Raw genomic sequence first — 26,545 nt, forward strand, 5'->3', positions numbered from 1 at the left:
ACGCTAAACTCAGTAGTCAAATTCACATATGTATTAATGCCAAACAAGAACAGAAGTATATCTTTGCTATGGTTTGAGGATTTTAAAACAAAAACAAGGAATATTAAGGTAATATAAAAAGCCTAAATAATATACATTACTCAAGATCTCATTATCTATTAAAACTGCTTCTCTAAATAAATTAAATAACTGTCTAAACCGGTTGTGTAGATAAGAGGATTTTTCAATGTTCTGACGAAAGATACTACAAAATGTTTTTAGGATGAACATTTAGATCACTACTCAGTAACAATCTCAACAACGCTCCCATCACTTATTGATTCTTTTTCTCACACCAACTCCAATTCTGTAAAACAAGCAGACAAAGGAAAGGAGACCATCACGGTGTCTCGCCTTTGGCTTGGTTCTTTTTCAGGCAGGCAATGATCTTTATCTCCCCGTCTGCAACCCCTCTGTTTGGGTGAGCTGCTGAGATAGCATACCTATAGGAAGCAACAGCTCATCAGCAGTCACCTCCTACAAAAGCCTAACGCAAGAGGAAGGGATAACAGCGTTGTGTAATCGAAGCCTGCAGAGACACAGCCTCAGTCTCGGTCCATCTTCTTTTTTATCAGAGTGCACGATCAGATATAGGGGTAATGGGGTTTGGGGAAGAGATGGGGCAGGAGTGTAAAAGGCAACAATTTGACTTGTCAGGCGGCTTTTTATTTTTATTTTTCGCCTTTTAGGAGGCGGATTAGTGAGAAACAAAATGGCACAGCTAGACTGACAACAGGAATGCTCCTGAAGAATGGCTTAAGGATGATTTACTTTAATACTTTCTCAGGTTTTGGCCTTTTGGAGTAAAGGCAAAGATTTGTTAACTGGAAAAGTATTGTTGATGCAGAAATACTTTAGCAAACAGAGGAGGGGAAAGTCAAGAAACCAAATCAGAATTGTTTTTCAACACCATTTCAAGAATAATACAGGGTTTCTAGTTAACATTTGCAAAATAGGGATGACATATTGCTGTGAAGCTCTAATGGAAATAACAGAAAAGTCATTTTTTTCACATTAAGACAAAATTTGCAGCTGTGTCACTTTCTGAAACAGGACCACATCTTTGCAAGTAATGTTAAATATCGTACAGTTGCAGTTAGACATTCACATCCACTCATCTTGGGCATCATTATACAGCATGCAACAAGACATGGATGCACAAAGCAGATTTTTTTATGGATTTCCATCCACACAGTGTTAACACACATAAAGTGCATTGAAAGGTGTTTTCCTGTTACAAATTTTTTCTGCTATTGCTTTTATGTCACACTTATGTTTTAGTTCATCAAACAAATGACAATATTAAAGATAACCTGAGTAACCACAAAAAATCAGTTTATTTATTCAGGAAAAACTATTTTCTAACAATTTTGCCACTATGAGAAAATACAACCCCTCACCATTACTTAACTATGTTTAACAACTTTGTTCATTCAACTTTAGCAGCCAAGTCCATGCCTTATTATTGATAGACTTGTAGAATCAAGAATTCCCTTAAATAGAACCTCTCTGACAACATGAAGTGGGCAAAAGGATCTCAAAAAGTATTGACATCTATCAGCCTGGAAAGGGTTTCAATGCCATTTCTAAGGCTTTGGGACTCAGGCAAGCCACAGTGAGAACAACTATCCCCAAAAACATCAAACAGTGGTGAAACTTCCCATGAGTTGCCAGCCTACCAAAATTACTCTAGGAGCTCATTGGCTCATCCAGGAGGTCACAAAAGGACCCAGAACAACATCTGAAGCACTGCAGACTTGAACTGCCTCGGTTAAGGTTGGTGTTTATGATTGAATTATAAGGAAAAGGTTGAGGAAAAAGTGGCACCACAACACAAAGGCCTGTCTCATTTTTGCCAAAAGAGGAAAGAAAAAAGTCTTGATGATGCCCAAAACTTTTGGGAAAATATTCTGCGGACTGACAAGACAAAAATGGAACATTTTGGAAGCCGTGCATCTCATTATATTGAAATTAATTCAGCTTTTTAGTTTATGGGGCAGGGGTCTGCAACCTTTACAATCCAAAGACCTGTTTTTTCTCTGTCCTCCTAAACAAATTCAGCTTGGAACCACAAAATCAATGGCGTACTTTGATAAAAGCTAGATTACGTAGTTAAAGGTACTTACTAATTAGGGCTACGTAGGCGTTAATTCAAGTGAATGTCGTAAGTAATATATAACTTGCAATAACTAAACAAATACTTAACTAAACTGTGCTAATATCTTTCTGCTTTTGGTTCATTTAAAGACTACCCAGCTAATGGGAAATAAATGTAGTCAATTATTTCCATCTTATCAATATGGTTTTCTTGAAAAGGTTGCATCCTTTAACTTCTGATGGTTGGTAATGAACTACTTAGTTTCTTAATGAGTTTACTCAAACCACAAACATCACCTAATAACTTACTGAAGGGATAATTTTTCATTCGCTAATATTTATTCCATGTAAATGTTTGGTTAAAAACATATCATTCAAGATTTAAAATGAGACAATAATCAAATATTTTTGGAAATGATGAAAGAATGATTTTTAAAAAGCACATTGGTTTCAGTCTAATGACAAACATAAAGAAAATCTGAACCAAAAGAATATTCCTTGTGGCATTATTGTCATTCTCCTTTTGAAATTCTTTGTAGATTTTTTGAAGAAATCCTTTTTTATTCTCTTTAAATATCAAAATCTCATTTTTGTTTGATAATGAAATTAGTTTGAAAACTGAAGCAAAAACGGAAGATGTCTTTAAGGTGTATAATACTTTGGACGAATTCTTTTCCTGGGATATTTGACTTTTATGCCCAGGAGGAGTCTATATAATCATCTGACTACAACTGGCTATTACAATGTTAGAACAAGAACATTAATATGCCTCCATTAATATGCACTTGATGTAAAAATGTGCTGTTTTGTTTGACAGTAAAATGATGATGGCGTACCTCAGTTTTCTATCCTTCACATAGGGTCATACAAGTTAATCATAGTCATCCAGGATTCGACTGTGGTATATATTTAAATATTTTTACCTGAAAAGGTTAAAATGCAGATGTGTTAGCTAGAACAAACTACAGTTAGAATCATGGTGGTTTTAATAATCCATCATTTTTGTGCGCCACTACCTGCAATACATCAAGTATTGTATGCACATGCTTTCCCTCATTTTACATTTTTATTAAATTTGTTTTTAAGAAGAAACCCAAACTGACGCGGTCAGAATTTTTGCAGAATTTAAGTAAAATGTTCTTAAATATTTGTAGCAAACTAAAAAAAATGTTTATTAGAATTGAGGGTTGAAATGAGAATATAAATGTAGCACATATCATGCACAAATCAATTCAAAATACTAACATAATTTTTGGAGGAGAAAAATTAAATCATGCAATAACCTGTTTGCATGGGTGTTTTACTTTTAGCAGGCTTCTTTGTTTGCAGTCGAACAACATGTCACATTTTGGCTGCTCAGTATTCTGGTGAACAATTCTTGTGTTGTTTTGGACTGGCTGTGATGCTAAGCTATTAGATATCGCTTCATCTTCTGCTTTCTCTCAGAAACCTGAAAGTTGAAGGTCAAAACTGACTTGTATTTGTGGTTGTTCATCATTTTATCCACATTGAGAAAAACTCCTGTTCAGACTGAAGATACATTACCCCACAGCATGATGCTGCCGTGACTATGTTTCACTGTGGCTGTTCTGCAAACAACCTTTTTGCAATTGTGACCCAAAAGCGTATTGTCATTGTCACACAATATGCTGAGAGATTTTAGCCAGGCCTTGATGCTTTTTTGGAATGAAAGGCTTTTGTTGTGGAATCCTACCTCTCGGTCCAGACATGTGGAAAATGAAGGAGATTGTTGTCAGTATTTGTTGGTAGGTATTGCATCTTCTCCAGCATTGTTGTCTGTATTTTGCCAAATACCATGGCCTGTCAACATTTTTTTTTGTTTTTGAAAAGTTTAGAGAAACATCTGGTTTCTGTCCCATATTTTCTCAATGTCTTCAGTATATTCTACCACAGGAACTGTCTCTAAAAATTATAGTCTTTTATCCCAGAGTGCATGTGCAAACTGTAAGTTGTAAACTTAAGTGTGGATAATGACACTGTGTTGTCAAAAAGATGTTTGCTTTTGTTCTGATGTTGACATACACATTTTGCACCAAAATATGTTAATCTCTGGACATTTCTTTTGAGTTTTTACTTGCATATAATTGTTTGAACAGATGAACACCTTCAGGCACCTGCAAATGGAACCCAATGTTGGCCCGGACATGTCTGGATTCAAGGTTCTTTTCCTAGTAACTTGAGTGATTTCATTGGATTTCCCCATGAGTTCACATAAGGGAGCAGAGTGTTTGGAGGTGTGCCTCCAGTTGACTCAATTTCTGAATCAGAGGCTTACAAAACCATGACATCATCTGGGCTTTCATACATTGTTTAAAGGCAAAGTAATATTAGTGTATGCAACCCTCTGAATTTAAAGAAAGAAAAAAATGTCTGCCGTTATTCTGGCATTTAGCTTTATAAACAATCCATCATGTGTGGATCCAAAGTGGGACTCTAGTGAGCAAATGGAGAAAATATAGAAAAGTGGCAAACTTGTCAAGAAAGGGTTTGAGGGCAGACCAAAGTGCAGACAAGAGCTGGGCAGCAGCATGTTGTAAAAGGTTTTAGCTTTATTTCCAGAGGTTTTCAAAAGAAACCAAACAAGGCACTGCAGATACAAACAAAGTCCTGATCCAAAAACTTACAAGAGGTTCTGCAGGCACATGGAAAAAACTCAGCACGAATACGTGGGTTGAAAACGAGGTGTGAAAAACACAAGGAACCAGCAACAAACAATGACACAAAACCAACTAATATCCTGAGGGATAACAAAGGGCAGGTAATCAGAGAAAACAGGGAACAGGTGTGACAAGGAGGCAGGGAAGCAGAAGGAACAGGTGAAACAAATACAAAGGCTGAGGATGGGCAAAGTAGCTGATAAACAATAAACACAGACCAAGAAAACCTATAGACAAAGATAAATAATCAAATGGGGAATAAGAAAACTAGAATAATCATGACTAAAGTAAACAGAGAAACTAGAGGGAACATAGGAACAACAATAACATCCTGAGAACAAACAAAGAACCCATAAATAAAACCTGAATACAAAAGTAAACAAATCTAATCACACTGACTGAAATAACTGGAAAGGAAACAGAAAATAAACTAGTAAACAAGAAGAGTGCAAAGGAACAAATAATAAAACACAATTAAACATAAAGATACTAAAGAGAAATAAAACTAGAGAATCCAGGGAAGACCAAGAACTATAATAATTACAATAATAATAATAATAAATCATACAAAGTAATAAGAAAACAACCATAAAATAACTTAAGAAGTAAACACTAGGAGGCGGAAGAGGGAGAAAAGAAAACATGATATAAGAAGAATGTGTATTATGATAATATTAGAAAATTATGAAAAAAAGATCAGGTTCATTTTTATACAGTGTATGTAAATATCTGGTTTCTACTGTATATATACATATATAATGCTTTGGATGTTTTTTATACTCTTTTCCTGATTGATTCCTTTGTAACATTCCTGCAAACCATGGCTTCATTAGGTAAAGGATGCAAATAAGCAAATATCCGATTTGGATGACAGAACTTTAGTTTAATCAGGTTCACTGTTAAATCAAGAAGGCTGAATGCTGATATAGAGAATTGGTTAAAGGGTGTGCAACCAGCTTATAAACAAAATAGGTTGTTTTTTTTTCATTTGAGTTGGACGCAATATATATGTTGAATTAAAGATGGAAAAGCACGACTTCATTTACATCATCAGAATCAGATTTTAGTTTATGACAGAGTCAAACTGTGAACATAAAGAGGAGCCTCTCGGCGGTACTCTCGACATCTGGTAATGGATTAATGACAGTTAAGTTTCCTCCGAGGCGCCTGCTGAGAGAAGAAGCACATGTTAGATTTTCTGCTACAGTAGTAACACATGTGGGTGAGAAACAGCTTCGTAGACTGAAAGGCTTATATTTAGTGCTCACTTTATTCTCAGCAAATGCATCAACGCTTGTGTGGAGGACTGATTGGCTCATTATCTTTACATTCGTGCTGCATTTAAAATCATGCTGTTGTCCTTGTTTATCCCAGCATAGATATATAACAGATTTCAACATCACACATGGATTGCTGCATACATTATGTCATTCTACTTTGGCATGAAAACGAAATTGGCTTGAAGGGTGACAGGTTTTCTAGTTATGAAAAAGCTTGTGTTTTTCTCCCAGATTGTTCTGTCTGTCTGAGTCTGAATGCAGCTTTTACAATTTCTGAATGCTCCTTTTAAATCCGCCACAGTTCTATAAACTGTTTCTTCCATGAAATTACTGAAGCATTTGTGAGAAATAATCATGAAATTATAGATACAAAATGACATTTCTGATAACTTTGCCATCATCTGTAGGGTAATGCTAAAAGTTTACACTCTGTTACACAGAGAATGATGGTATGGGATGAAGGCAATGTAGAAAAAAAAATTAATTTTAGAAAAATATGTATTTTATTTTGACAAAATAAAAGAAAAAGTCAGATGTGGCTGTAGAGCAAAGCATTAAACATTTCATATGCTTATAATTGGCCTCAGACACAAATCAAGACATTTGCTCTCCTCATTTGCCTTCTTAAAAGAGAATATCTTTGCTATTATGTATTATTGCAATGTATCACCAAAACATTAAGATAGAAAAAAACATAATTTTTCAAGTGACTTTATGTTTTTTTTTTTTTTCTTTCTTTCTTTTTTTTTTTTTTAAGTGTCCCACCAGAGACCAAAACACACTGGACCATTGTTACACAGCTTTAAAGGACTCATATCATGCTGTTACCAGGGCTGCTGTGGGTTTTTCAGATCATTATCTAATCCACCTCATCCCAACCTACAGACAGAAACTAAGAGCTTCCAAACCCAAAGTTCACACTGTTAAGAAGTGGACTGAGGAATCAAAGCAGATGCTACAGGCCTGCTTTGAATGCACAGACTGGACTATTTTTGAAACTTCAGCCACCGACTTAAACCAACTAACTGATGTGGTGACATCATACATCAGTTTCTGTGAGGACATGTGTGTGCAGACCAAGACCTTCTGCACCTTTGGCAATAACAAGCCATGGTTTACTCCACACCTCAGGAATCTGCGCAGGGACAAGGAAGAAGCTCACAGCAGTGGAGATTGGGCGCAGTACAGGCAGGCCAGGAACAGAAGAGATCAAAGCAGCTAAGAGAAGCTATAGTGAGAAGCTTAAGAACAGCCTTTCTACTGGTGACACTTCAGCTGTATGGACTGGTCTGAGAAACCTGACTGCCTACAAGAGCCCCTCCACCCATCCTGAACAGAGTCGTCTCCTGGCTAACCGTCTGAATGGCTTCTACTGCAGACATGACAAGAAGCCATTCACACCTCAAATCATCCCCTCTACATCCCATTCAGGAACAAATTTCTCCCATAAAGCAACCAACCCCCTACCTTCAGATCCTCTGGCTGCACTAAAGATCTCTGAGGAAGATGTAAACAGGCTCTTTCAGCGCATGAAAACAAAGAAAGCTGGAGGACCTGATAACGTCTTCCCATCATGCCTGAAAGCCTGTGCAAATCAACTCGCTCCGATCTTCACAAGGATCTTCAACAAGTCACTGGAGAAATGTGAGGTCCCCTCCTGCCTCAAACGATCCACCATCATCCCGGTTCCCAAGAAACCCTCCATCGTAGGATTAAATGACTACAGGCCTGTAGCCCTGACGTCTGTGGTCATGAAGTCCTTTGAGCGGCTGGTGTTGAAGCACCTGAAAGACATCACAGGCCCCCTGCTGGACCCCCTGCAGTTTGCTTACCGAGCAAACAGGTCGGCAGATGATGCTGTTAACTTAGGTCTACACTTCATCCTGCAACACCTCGACCACCCAGGGACGTACGCCAGGATCCTGTTTGTAGACTTCAGCTTGGCCTTCAACACCATCATACCAGACATCCTCCACCAGAAGCTCACCCAGCTCAACGTCCCAGCCTCCACTTGTCAGTGGATCAACAGCTTCCTGACACACTGACAGCAGCAGGTGAGACTGGGGAGCATCTTCTCCCGATCCAGATCTATAAGTACTGGTGCCCCCCAGGGGTGTGTTCTATCCCCACTCCTCTTCTCTCTGTACACAAATGACTGCACCTCATTGGACTCGTCCGTGAAACTCCTTAAGTTTGCAGATGACACCACTGTCATTGGACTGATCCAGGACGGTGATGAGTCTGCATACAGACAGCAGGTGGATCGGCTGGTACACTGGTGCGGTCAGAACTACCTTGAACTGAACCCACTCAAGACTTTGGAAATGGTGGTGGACTTTCGGAGAACACCACCCCCATACACCCCCCTCACCATCCTCAACAACACTGTATTGGCCGTGGACCACTTCAGGTTCTTAGGAACCACCATCTCTGAGGACCTGAGATGGTCTTCACACATAGACACTGTTCGAAAGAAGGCCCAGCAGAGACTGTACTTCCTGAGGCAACTCAAGAAGTTCAACCTTCCACAGGAGCTGCTGGTCATCTTCTACACTGCCATCATTCAGTCTGTCTTGTCTTCATCCATCTCAGTGTGGTTTGGCTCATCCACAAAACAGGACAGGTCCAGACTGCAACGAATAATCAGGACTGCAGAGAGAATAATCAGGGCTGACCTTCCTTCCATCCAGGACTTATACAGGTCTAGGGTCAGTAAAAGAGCTGCTAAAATCTCTGCAGACCCCACACACCCTGCACATAAACTGCTTAGAGTTTTACCTTCAGGCCGTTGCTACAGAGCACTGTTTACTAAAACCAGCCGCCACAGAGACAGTTTGTTCCCCCAGGCTGTTTCTCTGATGAACATTTAATAGAGTACAGAACAACAGCATACAGATGTTGCAAATGCACCTTTTATTAGATATGTGTATATTGTACATTGTAAATTGTAAATTTGTATATTCTGTAATGCAAAAACAGAACAAAAGAACAAAGTGTACCGGAGTCAAATTCCTTTTTTGTATGTACGAACTTGGCAATAAAGCTGATTCTGATTCTGATTCTGATGTTTTTTCAATACCAACCTCTGAGCTACTGAAGTTGTGGCACCTCAGACAGCTTAATACATTAAACTGTAGTCTAATTTCTACTTTAGCAGCTTTCATTTCAACTGTTTTATTGTATGGAGCCTAACAAATATAATTTAGATCACATTTTACTCCACTTCCACACACAGGTGGATGTTGGAAACGTGTTGCTGGCAGCTTGTTTTGGCTGTCCTCTCCTGGAAACTTTTGCCTTTTTGCTAATTTAGTTTGCTGGCAGCACTACCATAGTCAACATAAACAGGACAACTGCTCAAGGTTATATTAAAGTGACAATTTTGTTTGTGTGTAACCTATTATGAAGAGTCAAGCTAACAGCTATCCAGAGCAAAACAAGCTCAAAACCAGTGCAATCAAACATCCACAAAAGTCCCTTTCATATGCCCACGTCTGATTTAGATCATACTGTCCAAGGTTAATGTAGTACTTTCTCATGCATTGCAAATGTTTTATTTGCTTATTGAAAATAAATTATTTGGAAGACTAAGCAATTATGCAGTGCTGATGGGAGTATTTGCTCGCTTAGAACTGCCTTTGCAGTTTGAGGTATTTAAAAGATTCAGATCATCAAGCCATTTCAAATGATGATTTTGTTTAGAAAGTGAAAAAAGCTAATTTCACTGTGATTAACCACACATTTTATGTATTTATTATGTTTATTTAATAGGGACAGACACACAATAACATACTGAACAACTGAATAAAACAGCAGTCCCATGCCTTTATCTTGGTGCTTATAGCATAACCTAGTTTGCGGCACTTGAGCTTTTATAGACAGTATATCTAAAACTATTAGGAAATGAAATAGTAATAATACCGTAAAATAATAAAACATGGTACTCGTACTCGTCATCTTCCGCTTTATCCGGGACCGGGTCGCGGGGGCGGCAGACTCAGCAGAGACACCCAGACGTCCCTCTCCCCAGACACCTCCTCCAGCTCCTCCGGGGGGAGCCCAAGGTGTTCCCAGTGCAGCCGAGAGACATAGTCCCTCCAGCGTGTCCTGGGCCGTCCCCTGGGCCTCCTCCTTGTGGGACATGCCTGGAACACCTCCCAAGGAAGGCGTCCAGGAGGCATCTGGTATAGATGCCGGAGCCACCTGAACTGGCTCCTCTCGACGTGGAGCAGCAGCGGCTCTACTCCGAACTCCTACCAGATGGCCAAGGTCTTCACCCTATCCCTAAGGGAGTGCCCAGCCACTCTGCAGAGGAAGCTAATTTCAGCCGCTTGTATCCGGGATCTCGTTCTTTCGTTCATGACCCAAAGTTCATGGCCATAGGTGAGGGTAGGAACGTAGACTGACCGGTAAATCGAGAGATTCGCTTTTCTGCTCAGCTCTCTCTTCACCACAACGGACCGGCACAGCGCCCCCATTACTGCGGCAGCCGCACCGATCCGTCTGTCGATCTCCCGGTCCATTCTTCCCAAATTTCAGGAAGACTGTTAACATACAGGCTGAAAAGGATAAGACCTAAGGTAGATCCTTGAGGAATCCCCATTTCAATTTTGTAAAAGGAAGATTTGCTATTATTTCTGATGACACATTGTTCACAATCTAATACCAGATCTAAAACCAAGACAGTCATCGTTCTGAAAAATTAAATAATGAAAGCTTCGAGATTAGTAAATTATGGTTCATGGTGTCAAAGGCCTTTTTAAAATCGAGGAAGACTCCACCAACAGTTTGTCCCCTGTCAAGTGATTGTTTGACCTCTTAAAGCAACAAACATATGGCGTCTCTGTCGAATGATTTTGTCTGAATCCAAATTGGAGAGGATGCAGGAGATTTTTATTTTTCAAATATGAGAGCAATTGTTTTGAGATAATTTTCTCTAACACCTTTGACATGACCAGGAGGAGGCTTTTTGGCCTGCAGTTGCAGATTTCATGAGGGCTTCCTGATTTCAAAATCCACTTCACCAGAGTCTTTTTCCTTCCATCAGGAAATTATCCTGTTCTGATGAGAGTATTAATTATGCAAGTTAAGGGCTCTACTAGGATATTACTGTATTTTTTTTTTTTTAGAAATACAGCAACTAAGTTATACATGTCCTTAGCAAAGGAGTTGTTCACGTTATTAATAACTTTTTTGTTTGAGTTTTCCTGCCACAACCAGGCTTGATTATTGCCAGACCTATAGAATAAACAAAAAAACTACTCACTAAAAAAGACCCTGTCTGACAACATGAAGGAGGCTGACGGACCTCAAAAAGCAATCCATCATGTGTGGATCCAAAGTGGGACTCTAGTGAGCAAATGGAGAAAATATAGAAAAGTGGCAAACTTGTCAAGAAAGGGTTTGAGGGCAGACCAAAGTGCAGACAAGAGCTGGGCAGCAGCATGTTGTAAAAGGTTTTAGCTTTATTTCCAGAGGTTTTCAAAAGAAACCAAACAAGGCACTGCAGATACAAACAAAGTCCTGATCCAAAAACTTACAAGAGGTTCTGCAGGCACATGGAAAAAACTCAGCAAGAATACGTGGGTTGAAAACGAGGTGTGAAAAACACAAGGAACCAGCAACAAACAATGACACAAAACCAACTAATATCCTGAGGGATAACAAAGGGCAGGTAATCAGAGAAAACAGGGAACAGGTGTGACAAGGAGGCAGGGAAGCAGAAGGAACAGGTGAAACAAATACAAAGGCTGAGGATGGGCAAAGTAACTAATAAACAATAAACACAGACCAAGAAAACCTATAGACAAAGATAAATAATCAAATGGGGAATAAGAAAACTAGAATAATCATGACTAAAGTAAACAGAGAAACTAGAGGGAACATAGGAACAACAATAACATCCTGAGAACAAACAAAGAACCCATAAATAAAACCTGAATACAAAAGTAAACAAATCTAATCACACTGACTGAAATAACTGGAAAGGAAACAGAAAATAAACTAGTAAACAAGAAGAGTGCAAAGGAACAAATAATAAAACACAATTAAACATAAAGATACTAAAGAGAAATAAAACTAGAGAATCCAGGGAAGACCAAGAACTATAATAATTACAATAATAATAATAATAAACCATACAAAGTAATAAGAAAACAACCATAAAATAACTTAAGAAGTAAACACTAGGAGGCGGAAGAGGGAGAAAAGAAAACATGATATAAAAACCAAAATAGAAACATCTAAGCAAAAGGTAAACGAACACAAAGCCACAAACAAAGTCCAAAAATGTCACTTTGTGACAAAACCTTCCCCAAAATGGCTGGCTTACCAAAACTATCTGGTCCTTCGTTAGTGACCTTTGACTCAAGCTCACTTGGGTTATGCTGCAGCGCACCGATCTGTAACATACCAATAAGTCCACCTTAGAATGGTGATGATTTCAAGACATGCAAAAATACAAAAAAAGCTTTTGGAATGGCCTAGTCAAAGCCTGGGCCTAAACCCTACTACAAATTATTGGGTTAAGGGGGTAATTGTTTTTTTTTTTACACAGGACCAGGTCATTTTTGTTAGCAATCTGAATTTTGTTTTTACATCTTTGTCTGATAATACATTTAATTTGATCTAAACATTTAATTGTGGCAAAATGCAAAACCAGAAAAAAATTACTTTGACAGCACTGTATTGCATATCGCATATCATGCCAGCCCGCTCTTTTTTATGTAGTTGGAACGGTTGTAATGATACCAAGAGCACTTCTATGTTTAAAGTAGGTTATTGATGGTTGATTTTGGAAAACGTTTTATTTCTGGATCATCTAATAATTTTTTTTTTGCTGATTTTTCTGTTTAATTATGTACAATTTTGATGATGGGAATGCACAGGAATTGTTTGGTGTACATTTTATACACATAAAGATCCTAAAACTGAGAAGATGTGATGTGAGTATTGTGATACCTGCATGGGTAGAGCTTTGCTTCTAAGAGCAGAACCACCATGGTGTCTCTGCAAGGCTCTGTGTAGGCGTCTGCTAGACAGGAAATCATGGTTCATGTTGATAAATTTGAGTTACCTGCAGTTATTGATAAACAGAGCAGATTAACTGGTGTGATGTTAGCGGAGACTGCGAACTCAAACATGCTACTCTATCTGCTCTGCTGTGATGTGCCTTTGGTTGTGTTGGTGCTGTTGATCCTGGAGTTTTGCTAAAACAGTTTACCAGAGGAGTCATGGCAGATTGTCGGGGTTTGTGTAGCGAAGGACCCTGGAATGCAGACGAGCAGGCAGCATGACGGTAGGTGAAATGAATTAACAAAACTTACTGCAGATGGTGAAGGCAAAAACAGACATGGGGAGGCTGGCAAGACAGGCTTGGCATGTTTAAAGGACAAGACATGAACAGAGAGAGTGATCCAAAATGTTTCCGTAAGGAATGAACAGAACAGATGTGTATATATGGAGCAAGAACCAGGTGAAACGAGGAGACTGAATGCTAAGTGCAGGTGAACCGAATGAAGATGATTGAAGACAGGAGAGAACAAAACGTGGCTGAAGCAAAACAGAGACTCTTGAATAAAACTTAAATACAACTAGTAAACCATGAAACTAAAGCATAACCAGATCCAAAAAACCTAACTTGACAAAACATGAACTAGAAGACAAAAACTAAAGCCTGACCAGGACAATAACAGAAGCATGATTCAAAACCTATCAAGAATAATAGTAATAATAATAAGAAGAAGAAGAACCCAAAAACACCCACAAATCATGACACAGATAAATTTATCATTTGGTGAAGTGAAGGTACATCATCCTCCTTTTTTGGTCTCTTAATGGAAACTGGATGTCAAGGTAGTCCTTGCATCAAGTATGCTGCTGAGGGTGCTGCTGGGTGTTGAACACTCGCCACAGGGATTTCTCATACTTTATATTACATGTTCTTCATGTTAAGGCCGAAAAATTTGATCATCTTCAGTATCTTAATCCTTCTCTTCTTTAGTGCATCACATTGGACTCTCCAGTACAGAAGTTGCTGCTGCCAGTTGCGTGCCATTTGTTCTGCAGTTGTGGCTGAATCACCGCAGCATTTGTGCCTGGACATGTTCTTCATTGTTCTCGCTTTGTAGAGAGACTCCAGGGGTCTGACAGGGACCACCTATTTGAAGAACTTCACGTTTCTTCAATTCTTGTTTGAAGATGGTTCATGTTTCCCATCCATAGAGCAAAGGGAGCATCACTGTGTGGAAGAGGCATATCTTGGTCTTTAGGTAGATTTTAGGCCTCTACCAAACACACTATCAGAGTGATGCAACAGCCCCCTTCTTGAAGGACATAGTCTTCTGTTACATTTCCAAGGATGGGAGATTCTATAGGATGTTGTTCATGAGACTAAGATGGACATTACTGTTGAATTTGTTTTTGCTAAACCATTTCTGTTTTGCTTTGGCCAGATGTTGCTGTGAGATTTAGAGTTTTTTAAAAAGGCACTTGTCTTACCTTGTTTGTCCCTGTTGTTTTAGATTTTGTAATTATTGCTCTAATTGTAGATGTGTGCAAGTCTGCGCAAGGAACCTATTTTTTTTACAGCCATTTCCTGATGTATGGAGATAACCCATCTCTACCTTTAATAAATGGTACGTTTTATTGTATTTCCTATTTTGATGAGTGATAAAGAGAAATGGGCCATTTTGACAGATCAGTTATATACCCCAGAGTTTACACCCCTGCCACCTCCAGTGTGGATGAGTATTCACTTTTTGGGTGACAACAATCAAGCATGTCTTAATTGTGAAACATAATATTTTACTCCCAGGATGGGGAGATTGATGCCAATAGAAAGGCAGGGGGCGGGGATCACCGGGCAACACAGAGACACACAGGAAAAAGAGCCATACATGCTGTTTTTCATGAAATTAAAACAGTTTACAAATATATGAGTACATTGCATCCTGACTGAAACATTGTATACAAACTGGAGGAAAAAATTAGAAAAATACATTATTTGTTTGTTTTCAAAGCAGAGGTTAGTAATATGATTTATGTAGAAATTAGGTTTTGTTTTGCTGAGTTTACACAAAGCCTGATTTTTATACAGTGTGGTACTGAATACATAAATTCCCCTGCTTTGATTAACTTATGAGTTTTCAGGCTGATTCACAGTGAAAACAAGAATTTCTTGTGGTATTTTGACAAAAAATGATTGTTGCAGAGTTTAGCTGTTTTTCACCATAAGAGGAAGTCTGTATAAACTACTAAATTTGGAAAATCTGATGACTGTACAGAAGGATAAAAGAACAAGGCAGATGATAGTTTTTCCTTCTGCCACGTGTGTGCATGTGTGAACAAGTATTCTGCATACAAGTCTCTGTGTGCATTCGCGTAAGTCTACCCACTTTAATACCAAAGGACCTTCTAATACTCTTTCACTTTAACTCCTCAATTTAAAATGGTCATGATCCTTTCGATGCAAACACAGCTACTTCTCTGAGGCAGTGGAAGCACTAATCCTCCATCTCATCAACAAAACATTATTAGAGATAATGAGACAATTATCTCCAGAGTTTACAAATGAACTGCTGGAGAAAAATTTTAAGTGCCCCTGTCTTTTTTTTATTTTTGTTGCCTTGTTCTGCCCTGTGTCTAGAATAAAAATTGCTACTTTAGAATAATTTGGTCAACTATAAACCAAATAAACGTCTAACCCTCATTTACACAGTACTGCATAATTAAAGTACAGCTTTCCTCAGAGTTTTTTCTTTTTGCTGAAACTTTGTTTAGGATTATCAAGGAAACTTGCATATCAGAGAAAGATAACCTAAATAAAACAAAGGACATCCCATTAAATATTTAGTTTATCTAAAAGAAATATTTTTACATCAACGTCTATTTTCTTTTAATTCAGCTCTGGATAAGAAAGTGATTTAATTACATGCAAACACCAAAACTGGGCCCTTTTTTAAAACAAAAAAAAAGTTGGGACACCCTAGCCTCAAATATCTAGTGTTACCCCCTTCAGCTAATATAACGTCAATTGGATACTTGCTGTCAGATGTTTGAGGGTTTTTCTTTTTGGATGTACAGCTTGTTTTAAGTCAAACATGTCGTCTGTTCGGGTGTCTAAGTACTTTACTTTTAGACTCATCTGTCTAAACAAAACCATTATAGGAGGTTTAAACAGGGTAAAAAAGTATTTGTCTGTCTACTTCCTATTCTTAATCTATAAGATCCATTTGTTGGTGGAGCCACTGTTGCCAGCAACAGCAATTTTAACTATTCTGTAAACATCCTCCACAAGGTTTAGGAGTGTGTTCATATTTGAGATGAGAAAACCAGAAATGCAGCCTCTACTCTAATTCCTCCAAAAGGTTTTCAAGAAGGTTGAGGTCAGGATTCTGTTTCTCCACACCAAACCTTATACACCTGCAGCCATAAAAGTGTTTGGAACACCATGATTTAATAATTTGGTGGTGTGACCCAATACTTTGGGCAATATAGTGTATGTTAGTAAAACACACTTTAAGGTAACCCAATATTTTCACATTACTGTAGTCACTTTTCATCCATTAGAAAGACTTCCAGATGACTTCAAGCAGATACAGCTGTATGTCGTCATTATCAGCATATAAATGAAAGTTCAAGTAATGTTTCATCATAATCTTACCTAAAGGGAGCATGTATTAAAAAGGTCAAAATCAGTCCAAGCAATGAACCCTGTGGAACTCCATAAGTTATTGTTTGAGGGGAGAAAGACAAATCATCAACATGAACAAACTGAGATATGTCTACATATAGCAGCGACTTCTTTATACTGCAGCATAAATGTTTGTTTCCTTTGTCAGAAAACACACCACATTCTAGATAATCAGCTAGATATAAACTCTGAAAGCCTTAAAGAATTAAAAAAGCAAGAGCTACAGGTTGCATTTTACTGTTTAAATTAACTACAAAAAATCCTTAAAAATAAATGTTGTTGACTAGTTATGATTAACTGTGATTTGTAAAATTACGTTGTTAGATCTAAAATCCTACCACCGTCCATTTGCTCCTCTGTATCCTTGCTTCATTATGCCACATCTCCCCTAACCATTAATTACAGATGCATTCACTGCCATCCCAGTACCTGGATGGTTCTCCTGCTGTCTGAAAGGTTAATAGATTTCCTGCCTCTCCTGTGCATTGAAGTACAACAGGATGTTTTTTCGCATCGCATTTGTTCCTCTCAGACTTGCATGTGTTTGACAGAAAATTAATTGTGCATGTCCTTCTCCGAGACTCATGTAAGTTTGTTTGTAATATTTTCAGAGATTTATGTAAAATATCAGAATACATATCTACACTGCAACCCTCAGAGACAGCACTAACTGCCTTAAACTACTTGAAAATATGTTGTCTTTGAGTGCTATATTTCCTAAGGACTAAACTTCAAACTCAGTATATGTTTTGGTTTCGGGGCAGAATGGTAGTCTTACTTCTTAGTCACCTCAGAGGATCCCCTACTGTTTACCCATACAGGCAGGAAACACACAGAACCCATCCTAGAGAGCGAAAACCAAGTAGCAGCCCTGAGAAAAGGGCAAGGTGAGAAGAGACGGAGCAGATTGATATTCTTGAGAGACACGCAGGCTGGTGATCTCGCATCGTGCATTGTGTTACATAAGCATCATTCTAGAGCTGAAGGGGATGACAGAAACAAACAACGCTTATTTGTGATTGCAAGCGATGTGTAGTGACAGGGTCGGGGATACAGAGCCAATAAAGACCAGGAGGGAAGTCTGCACTGAAAAGACACCAGGAAATCCAGTTGGTCCCCACATGGTCTCATTTCACAGATGTCTTATTTACATGGAGATACATTTCACACAGATTATGAAATTTACTGTGCATTGGCCTATTTCTATGTAAATGGAAATGTAAATAACTTAAGGGAATTAGTTTTCCATGGTTTCTGATGGTGTTTCCAAGTTATTCTTTAACAGCTGTTTCGCTCATTATCAGTTCAGTAAAATGCTTACGTTCCTGGAGGGGGCCATCAGCTGAGCTATTCCTTCCAATATCTCCATGTTCTCTTTCTATAAATTAGGCAGTTAACTCTATCTTTCTGCATTTAAGCCTCTCTTTCTTGAACAAAGCAATTGAAGAGCTATTTCTGTGACTGCTGTGTATGCTTTTTTCCATATCATAGATTTTACAACCGACTCAGACTTTATATGTTATGCTGTATTTCTCTCTTAATTAAAGCCACTGAAGCAGCTACTGCCCCCATTTTTGTTTTAAAATAGCTAGCAGCCCTGAACTACTACTTCTGTGTTTTTATGAATCTCTGCTCTGTCTTCTCAAAGCCTCACCCGGTCATGGCAGATCCCCGCTCACAGTTGAGCAAAGTTCTGCTATCAAAAATAAGTTGTTCCTTTCTGTCGCCACGTGCCTACTCAGTATGAAGGATCGCTGTAACAGTAACAACATAAAGCAATCAACCGTCCACTGTCGTTACGTGCTCCTTCAGGAGGAGTGATTGCTGCAAATTTAGAGATTCAATGCAGTCGCCTGGGTTTCCTCAGATAGAAAACCTTTTATCAATTTGCATAATAAACTAACTGCATTGTTTCATAATTAGGATAACAATTGCATGTATGAAAAACAAATCAGTGTGTTACAATTTTTTCAAAGAGTGAAAGATTTTTCAGTTTTGAGTCTTTGGCCAGCAAACATATCTAATCAGCTGCAAAATAAATTATAAATCCTTGCTGGATAGAAATGCCCTCATTGCACCAATATTCAGCATATTCTGCTTGATATGTTCTGGTTTGCTGTCAGTAATCACTATGTAATCTTATAAGTACTGTATCAGTATATCCTTATTAATCAACAGAAAGAGATGTTCAGACAAAAGATGGGTATTTAAAAGGGGAAACTTAAAGCCGCTTTGAGTCATTTCCACACCTAATGATTTTTTATGTCAACACAATTAAACATGAGGTGCACAGTTGTTTAATTACAGAACCTGGTATGTCTTTACACCAATAAACAAGGTTAGCCAATTTGAGTCAGGGTTATTTTGGAGCAAAACTTTCAGTGTTACAATAAATTAAGGAGCCAGGCACAGAACAAATCAGAAATAAGATCATCATTTGAGAGCCGAATCAAGCACTAAAAACTTTAAAACGACCAAACAAACAACAAAAAAAGCAGCAGGAAAAAGAAAGCCCAATGTTATACTTTCAATTCAATTAAACATGGAAAAACTAGGGAATAAAAAGCATGAGTAAATGTGTTATTGATCTGCAAACCAGAAGCTAGGTAAAACCTACTCTGAAAAAACCAAAGCAAACAAAAGCAGTGTGACAATTCAAAATCAATCTGTGAGTGATGCAGATTATAAAACAGAAAATGTAAGAACACAATCTTTAAGTATACGTACCTGAAACATTTTGACATTTAGTAATGTCACAACCATAAACTTCAACATACTTTATGGGGACTTGGAGATAGACCTACACAAAGCGGTGCATAGTGGTGAAGGGAGGAAAAGTTACATGTTTTCAAAATGTATTTAAAAATTTTATTTAAAAAGTGAGGTATGCATTTGTATTCAGCTCCTCTGAATCAACGCTTTATAAAACTTCCTTTAGTTGCAATTACAGCTGCAGCTTTCCTTGAATATGTCTCTACCAGCTTTGTACATCTATAATATTTGCATTCTCAGTCAGATTGGGTGGAGAGCTGAACATCAGTTTTCAAAATGGGACTTAGATCTTGGACTTTAGAAGGACCATTGAAACATAGGAATATGCTTTGATCTAAATTCTTCCATTGCAGTTCTGGTTATATGTTCAGGGTTTTTGTCCTGCTGGAAGGCAAACCTTCTCCCCAGTCTGGAGTTTTTTGTAGCATCTAAAACATTCCTCCTGAATTGTCCTATTTTAAGCTTAATTCTTTCCTGCATCAATTCTGACCACATTCCCTGTCCCTGTTGAAGAAATAAATTCTCATAGCATGATGCTGCCACCATCATGTTTCAACATGGGGAAGTTGTAATCAGAGTGAAGTTCAGTTTTCGGCACAGAAATTAAAATGTTGGTCACATCAGAGCTGAGGACCTCATTTACATGTTTGTTGTGTCTCCTATATGGCTTGTTGACAATTGCAAACATGAATTCATTTGGCTTTCATTTAACAGTGACTTTTTTCTTACCACTCTACCATAAAGGCCAGATTTGTGGAGAGCAGACCTGATAGAAGTAAGTTCAGCAGATTCCCCAACTTGAAGTGTGAATCTCTGCAGCTCCCACAGAGTTCCCACCGGCCTTTTGGCTGCTTCTCTGATTGATTCCGTCCTTGACTGGGCTGTCAGTTTAGGTGTTCTCTTTTTTTGTTGTGTAATTTTTTATGCTAGTCTATCACAAACCCCTACAAACCATGAGCAAACTTATTTTTTTACCTTTTCCCCCATCAGTCTCAATATGTTCCCTAACAGGTAAAACTTCTTTGTTTAAAGACAAAGAGAACATCTGAAGGGCTGCATTGTTTTCTTCTGCCAACTGGACTCAAACGTAATCATCAACTGCTGCCAATAGGTCCGAGCTCACCGTCAGTACAATCACTGGATGTGCATTGACTTTCACATTTTGTCCTTCCCAAACCCATTACAGATCCCGCCGCCCAAGCCTTTCATTCGACATGAGAGCATTTTTTGATGGACACACTGGCTGCTCGTCGATCTAATGAAGGCATCTGTGAGGCGTGCCTCTCGCCATGTGGGGTTGAAGCTGAAATAATGAGCCAGTCCTGCCGGTGACCCACAACTAACGTTGCACTCTCACAATCCCACTGCACTTCTTCTTCTAATGCAATGTCTGTCAAATAAGAAAAGCTGCTTTCAGCAACAACCTTGCAGTGGCAATTCCTACCCACACAGAACAGCTAATAAAGTAGCTTTGGAGATAAGACTGGTTGCATTACAAGTTTAGTTTGTAATTACATTACTGAGGTTAGAGGGTGATTGCCAGCTAGCTAAATTATATATGCACTGCTTTGGTGAAATCCAGTTACACTGACGTGAGGCAGAAAAATATTAGTGTTGACATATTTGAGGCATCTTGGCTAGGATGAGATTTAGCTGCATGCATGAGCAAATTAAGTAAATTAACGTACCCTTCAATTACAGTTTCTATAAAAAAAATAAGCATCAACACCTCTGGTTTAAAAAGTGCAATGTGTACACTGGCTCTTGTTGATTCACAACACTTCGTATTACATTATCTGTTGCAAGGTGGCATCTAAGCTATTTTTTATTTTTTAACCGAACACCATCTATACTTGTCTGTGTCCTTAGAAAATTTTAATTAGACAAATTAAGGTAAATAAAATCTCTGTTATTCCCAATATTTTTAAGTTTTAATGTGATGCTAAAAAGAGAATGTAGACAAAGACCAAGACGTTTGGGACAATGTTCTTTCGACAACTGGAATTAATTGGACACCAGAACAGAGTACATGCTCGACTTGTACCAAATACAGCATTCCAGGACACTAACCTCTCCTGGAATGGTCATACTTTGCTGTGATGCAGCAGAACCTGGCCAGCTCATCCTCTTTGAATTTGCCATTAATGTTGTGTATCAGAGGATGCTGAGGCCATCAGTTAAACAAACAGAAAGCTGAATCAGAACTGGACTGGCTGAAAATAATGAAATTGAAAATTCCACATCTTAATCTCATTGAGATGCTGTCAAGTGTCCTGAAAGTTGTTGTATATGCAATAAACACCTTGAACATCTCACAGCTGAAAGTGGGGAGTGGATCTCACTTTCTTCAGACTGATGTCCCAGACAGGTAGATTTCTACAGGAAGAATCTCCCTTAAGTTATTTCAGTCAAAAGGGGTTACACTAGTAGGGCGACCTTGTTTATTCTAAATGAGATAAAATTAAGTCATTAAAATTCATTACATCCGAATAATTAGACAAGCATTGTGGAGGATCTTTTTTTCAGTATGTTTCTAATTTAAAGTGTATTGATTTTCTTCCTAAAACCATAATCCGCTTTCATCATTACCTTGTAATTTGTCTGTTCAAACATGGTAGCTCTGGTGAAATAATCATAGGAGGTTGAATAAAATTCAATGCTACTTAAGTATAGTCATGTGAAAAAATGTTGGACACCATTAAGTATTCAATTCTTTATTGTACTATAAATCTACTGGTACTGTGATGGACTTCAACTCTAGGATGTGATGACTGTCTTTGTGAGATAGTGGATTTGTTTGGTTTTCATCTTTGAATATTACTGCTAGTTTTTGTAAAAATTCATGGGTCAACAGGTGTACTCTTTGCACCAGTTAAAAACACATACCATTATGTGCCTTGGTCACTTATATGCAAAATATCATCATATTTTAGAGCCAAAAAAATTTTAACTTTTGAAAATTTGAACCATAAATGAACCACGATCAACCTTACAATTGTTTTTGAAAGCATTTAAGTAACTTCAAAATGTACTCTTCTGAGTCTTCTGACCTCAAAGAGCCTTTTGGATAAAGATGTAGCTTTAGTTAATGCACCGTCAGGAAGTCTGTCATCTATGCCAGCCAAACCAAGAGGCAACTACAGGTATTGTTTATGAACAGAAAGTTTTTCCACAAATAAAAGGCTTTCATTTGCAGTGAGTCTTGCTTTCTATTTGTCCCCTTTCAGAACAAAACGTCTGCTAAGTTATGTAAGTAAATGAATGACTACTATCCCCAAATGATCCTCTTGCATGTTTAATCACCATGAGAAGGTGCAGATTCAGCTTGTTGTTTCTCAGTATATGAGTCGATGAATGAGTGTTCGACTGCACTTGCTTGTATGTTAGTATCTTAACTTCCCTGTCATCCACCAGAAGTGTATCATGACCTTGAACTGACTTTTTAGGGCTAAATGACATGAAAAAAGTACTGACCAATTATTAGAGTTTGAATAGTGAGGCAGACAGTGTTTTTGGAATAATGTTTTGACGTTGTTCACACTACATTACGGAGGTCTAGGGAAATCCTCAGGAGTATAGACTGATTATGTGGAGAAAAGTGAGACTTACATAAAGGAAACATCCTGGTGACACAGTTTGGAGAAATAGAAGTGCTTACACATTTTGGCATCAGAGTAAAAACTCTGTCTATCTAAATGCTGCCAGATATTTAGTCTTTTCAATTAAATGTTTTGTCAAAAGCTTTTAGTTCACCACTGTGGTGGACTACAGGCAGACTGGGCTTGCCACAGAGAGCTTGTAAATCCCTTGATAGGGTGCTGTATTGTTAGGTTTCCAGATTACTCCACTTAGACAACATTTCTCTATACTTCTTCCTCCAACACTGTCTCCATCTAAATATAAAAATTAATGGACTCATGCTCATTGCTATCAATGCTTTCCTCTCAGGTGGATATTGTGTCATGTAATAATGTTCTATTCCAGCATTTTGTAACTTCCTCACTTACACAAATCTTGGCAGCCTTGTTCTCACTTTTTTTTCTTCCGCATTTTCTTACATATACCTGGATCTTGGTCATGGAAATTCATATATAATATAACCATCATGAGCAATAAGCCCAAGGACAATTAAAAGGGAAAAGTAAAAAAAATTATGATATATAATATAAAAAATGATTCATGCTTGTTAAACCAACATCAAACTTTATCAACAAAAAATACATTGACACTTTTTTGCTGCATTTTTATTTATTGTCCATATCCAAATTGAGTTTCTGCTGAAAAAAACAAGTAATCCAGCTTTTTGGCTTTTTATAATAAGATTACGCAAATCACAAACTGCTTTATAAAAAAATCTGTTCTCATTACTGACAAATACTTTTGTGTCTACCGAGTGCTTGTGGCACCCCTCCCAGGCTGTTTTGCCCTGGGGAGTTAGCCGACATGCCCTTATCTAAAACAACCACTCATCTTTATTTGAAGATGGTTTTTTCTGAGGAATTACGGTGGATCTAAGCATTGTTTGCATATAACAATATTTGTTTTGTTCAAACCCAGATGATTTCATATGCAGTGAAAAAATCTTTATGCTTTTGCTAAAAGATCACTAAAAGATCTGACATTTTGCCTACAGAGTTGCTTTGCATCACTTTTCAAATCATTGACAAAAGAATGTTGTCTTGTTTCTCTCTCGCTGTCTACCAGACTTCAACACTAATTTCATCCTGAATTGTGATGTTATAGAGGTACAAGGGATTAAGTTAAATTTTGATAATTCTAATAAATGTCATAAAATGTTCAGGTGGGAATTAGTTAATTCTTAAATACTGAGCAGATTAAAGCCTATTACAAGTTTCATTCATTTTATTTGTGTGCTGCCTTTACAGCCTTCCTGCCTTTTCAGTCAAGACTCCCTCAGACACAAACAGAAAGGGGCAGCTGGGATATTAAAGCCATCCTCTGTTCTCATAAAAAAAACTAACCTCTGTATTTCTACTTCAATGGCACTGTGTGCAGAAAGCTGAACGTCTAAAAACAAGAAGTTTAAAGTTATTAGATGTTTTTTTATATGAATTTCAAAGTTAAATATCGACCGGAATGTCAGTCAGATCACAATCATTTTTCAAAGAAGTAAAATTGGGAATGGTAACTGTTTTAAATGTGAAACCGTGTGCCTGCTGCCATATTTACTGTCTCAGAGCGAAGCTGCTATAAAGGGAAGAAGCCCAAGGGAACTTCAGCATACTCTGACATGCTGCCACAGATCTGACACAATAAACCAGAGGCCGATTCTTTAAAGCAATACTGAGCAAAAAAGCTGCTGACCTCAACTCTGTGTCAGACTGCTGCTATTTGCTATTAATATACAATGGTGGGATGACATGAATCAGAGAACCTTCATCCATCGATGCAAAAACACTGATGTAGTCAGGCTCCAGTGATAAACAGTGAAAAACTATTCATTTTATGGGACATAGACAAACATCTACCTATTACGTTTGCATTTCAGACGTATGTTTACTTTCCAGTCTTACAATTTAACATTGAATTGAAATAGTTTAAACCATATTATAAGCCTGAAACAAAACTGTTGGGTTAAAACCTCACCATTACTAAACAAGATTGAGTTTAACAAGTGATGACATGGTTCCTGTGAAATGTTTGAAGATTTTAAGTCAGGCTCCCCCTTTTGTCCACAGAACAACATTTAGCGGTTCCAATAATTTACTCCATCTTAAATGTACCTCATAGTCCACCTGCAGAAAAAGTGAGTATGTTCACATATAGTCACACCAAAACAAATCCCTTCTCAGTTTGTGTCCATGCTGACTCAATAGCAACGTGCAGGCTTGCCGCACAATGATCAATAGAAATAAAAATAAAAGTGAACCTGGTCCTGGTGCCTGCAGTTGTAGGGAGAAGAAAGACTACCCCATAGAACCACCTTGGGTCCTGAAAAGGTTCCTTCAGTGGAAACAAACCTTAAGAGAAAGTATTTTTATAGGGTGTATGTAAATATCTGGTTCAACTTTATACTTAACTTTTTGATTGTTTCATTTTATTGCTTGTATGATATAGTCTTTCTGTCTCATTTTTTAGGTGTGAAATTAAATATGTTCTTTGTAGCTGTGAGCTACTGTAAACCCGTCAGTTCATTTCATCACACCAGTCCATTTTATTTGTCTCATTTTGATTTGTTGTGATGCTTGTCTTAATTATACAAAATGTAATAAAACAAAAATGACAGATGCTAACTTTTATGTTTGTTACTTTGAACAGTGGTTAAGTGTTGACATTCATTGCAGATCCAAAACATCACTTTTACAAAAAAAAAATAAAAAACTGTTATCCATGAGTAGCATACTTCAGGATCTTACAGGAGACTCCATCATGGAAGAACATTGTATTGCTTCTTAGCAGTGGGGTAAGGAGTTTTTAAAATACTGCTGCCCCCTCTAAGAACCGGTTGATGAAATAAGTTAAGTGCTGATACTAAGGGTAAAAGTAATTCAAGGTAACCATTTATAGCTGTAACGTTCCACGGATTAGCTTTTCGTATCTCTTTTTTCTGTAGTACACAAGGCTGGAAGGAGGGTTTCAGTCGCGCTCAGACCATTAAAACAAACACCTTTGAAAAGAGAAGGTCTGCAGAATTTCGAAAATCAAACAACCTACAAAAAACAAAAAATGCCAGCAGGAATCGTGCAACGCTGCTTTCAACACAGCAGTCACAGAAGGAGCAACGAGCAGTCTAGACGAGGGTTGACCTTTTCTTTTCAATCCATGTTCCACTACAGTTTGGGCGTTTTCAGAACTTCTGCATAACATAAACTGACTTGTTACAAACACTGACCTTAAACAGCATTATACTCTCTGAACAGAGGCTCAGGGCTATTACCAAATGTAACCCAGTATGCATATTTTGCCCTGCTTCCCCACTCAGTTTCACTTCTGTTTTCTTAATGTCCATTAGTCATTAATTGTTA

Source organism: Girardinichthys multiradiatus, chromosome 17 (assembly GCF_021462225.1).
Source record: "Girardinichthys multiradiatus isolate DD_20200921_A chromosome 17, DD_fGirMul_XY1, whole genome shotgun sequence".
Taxonomy (NCBI): domain Eukaryota; kingdom Metazoa; phylum Chordata; class Actinopteri; order Cyprinodontiformes; family Goodeidae; genus Girardinichthys; species Girardinichthys multiradiatus.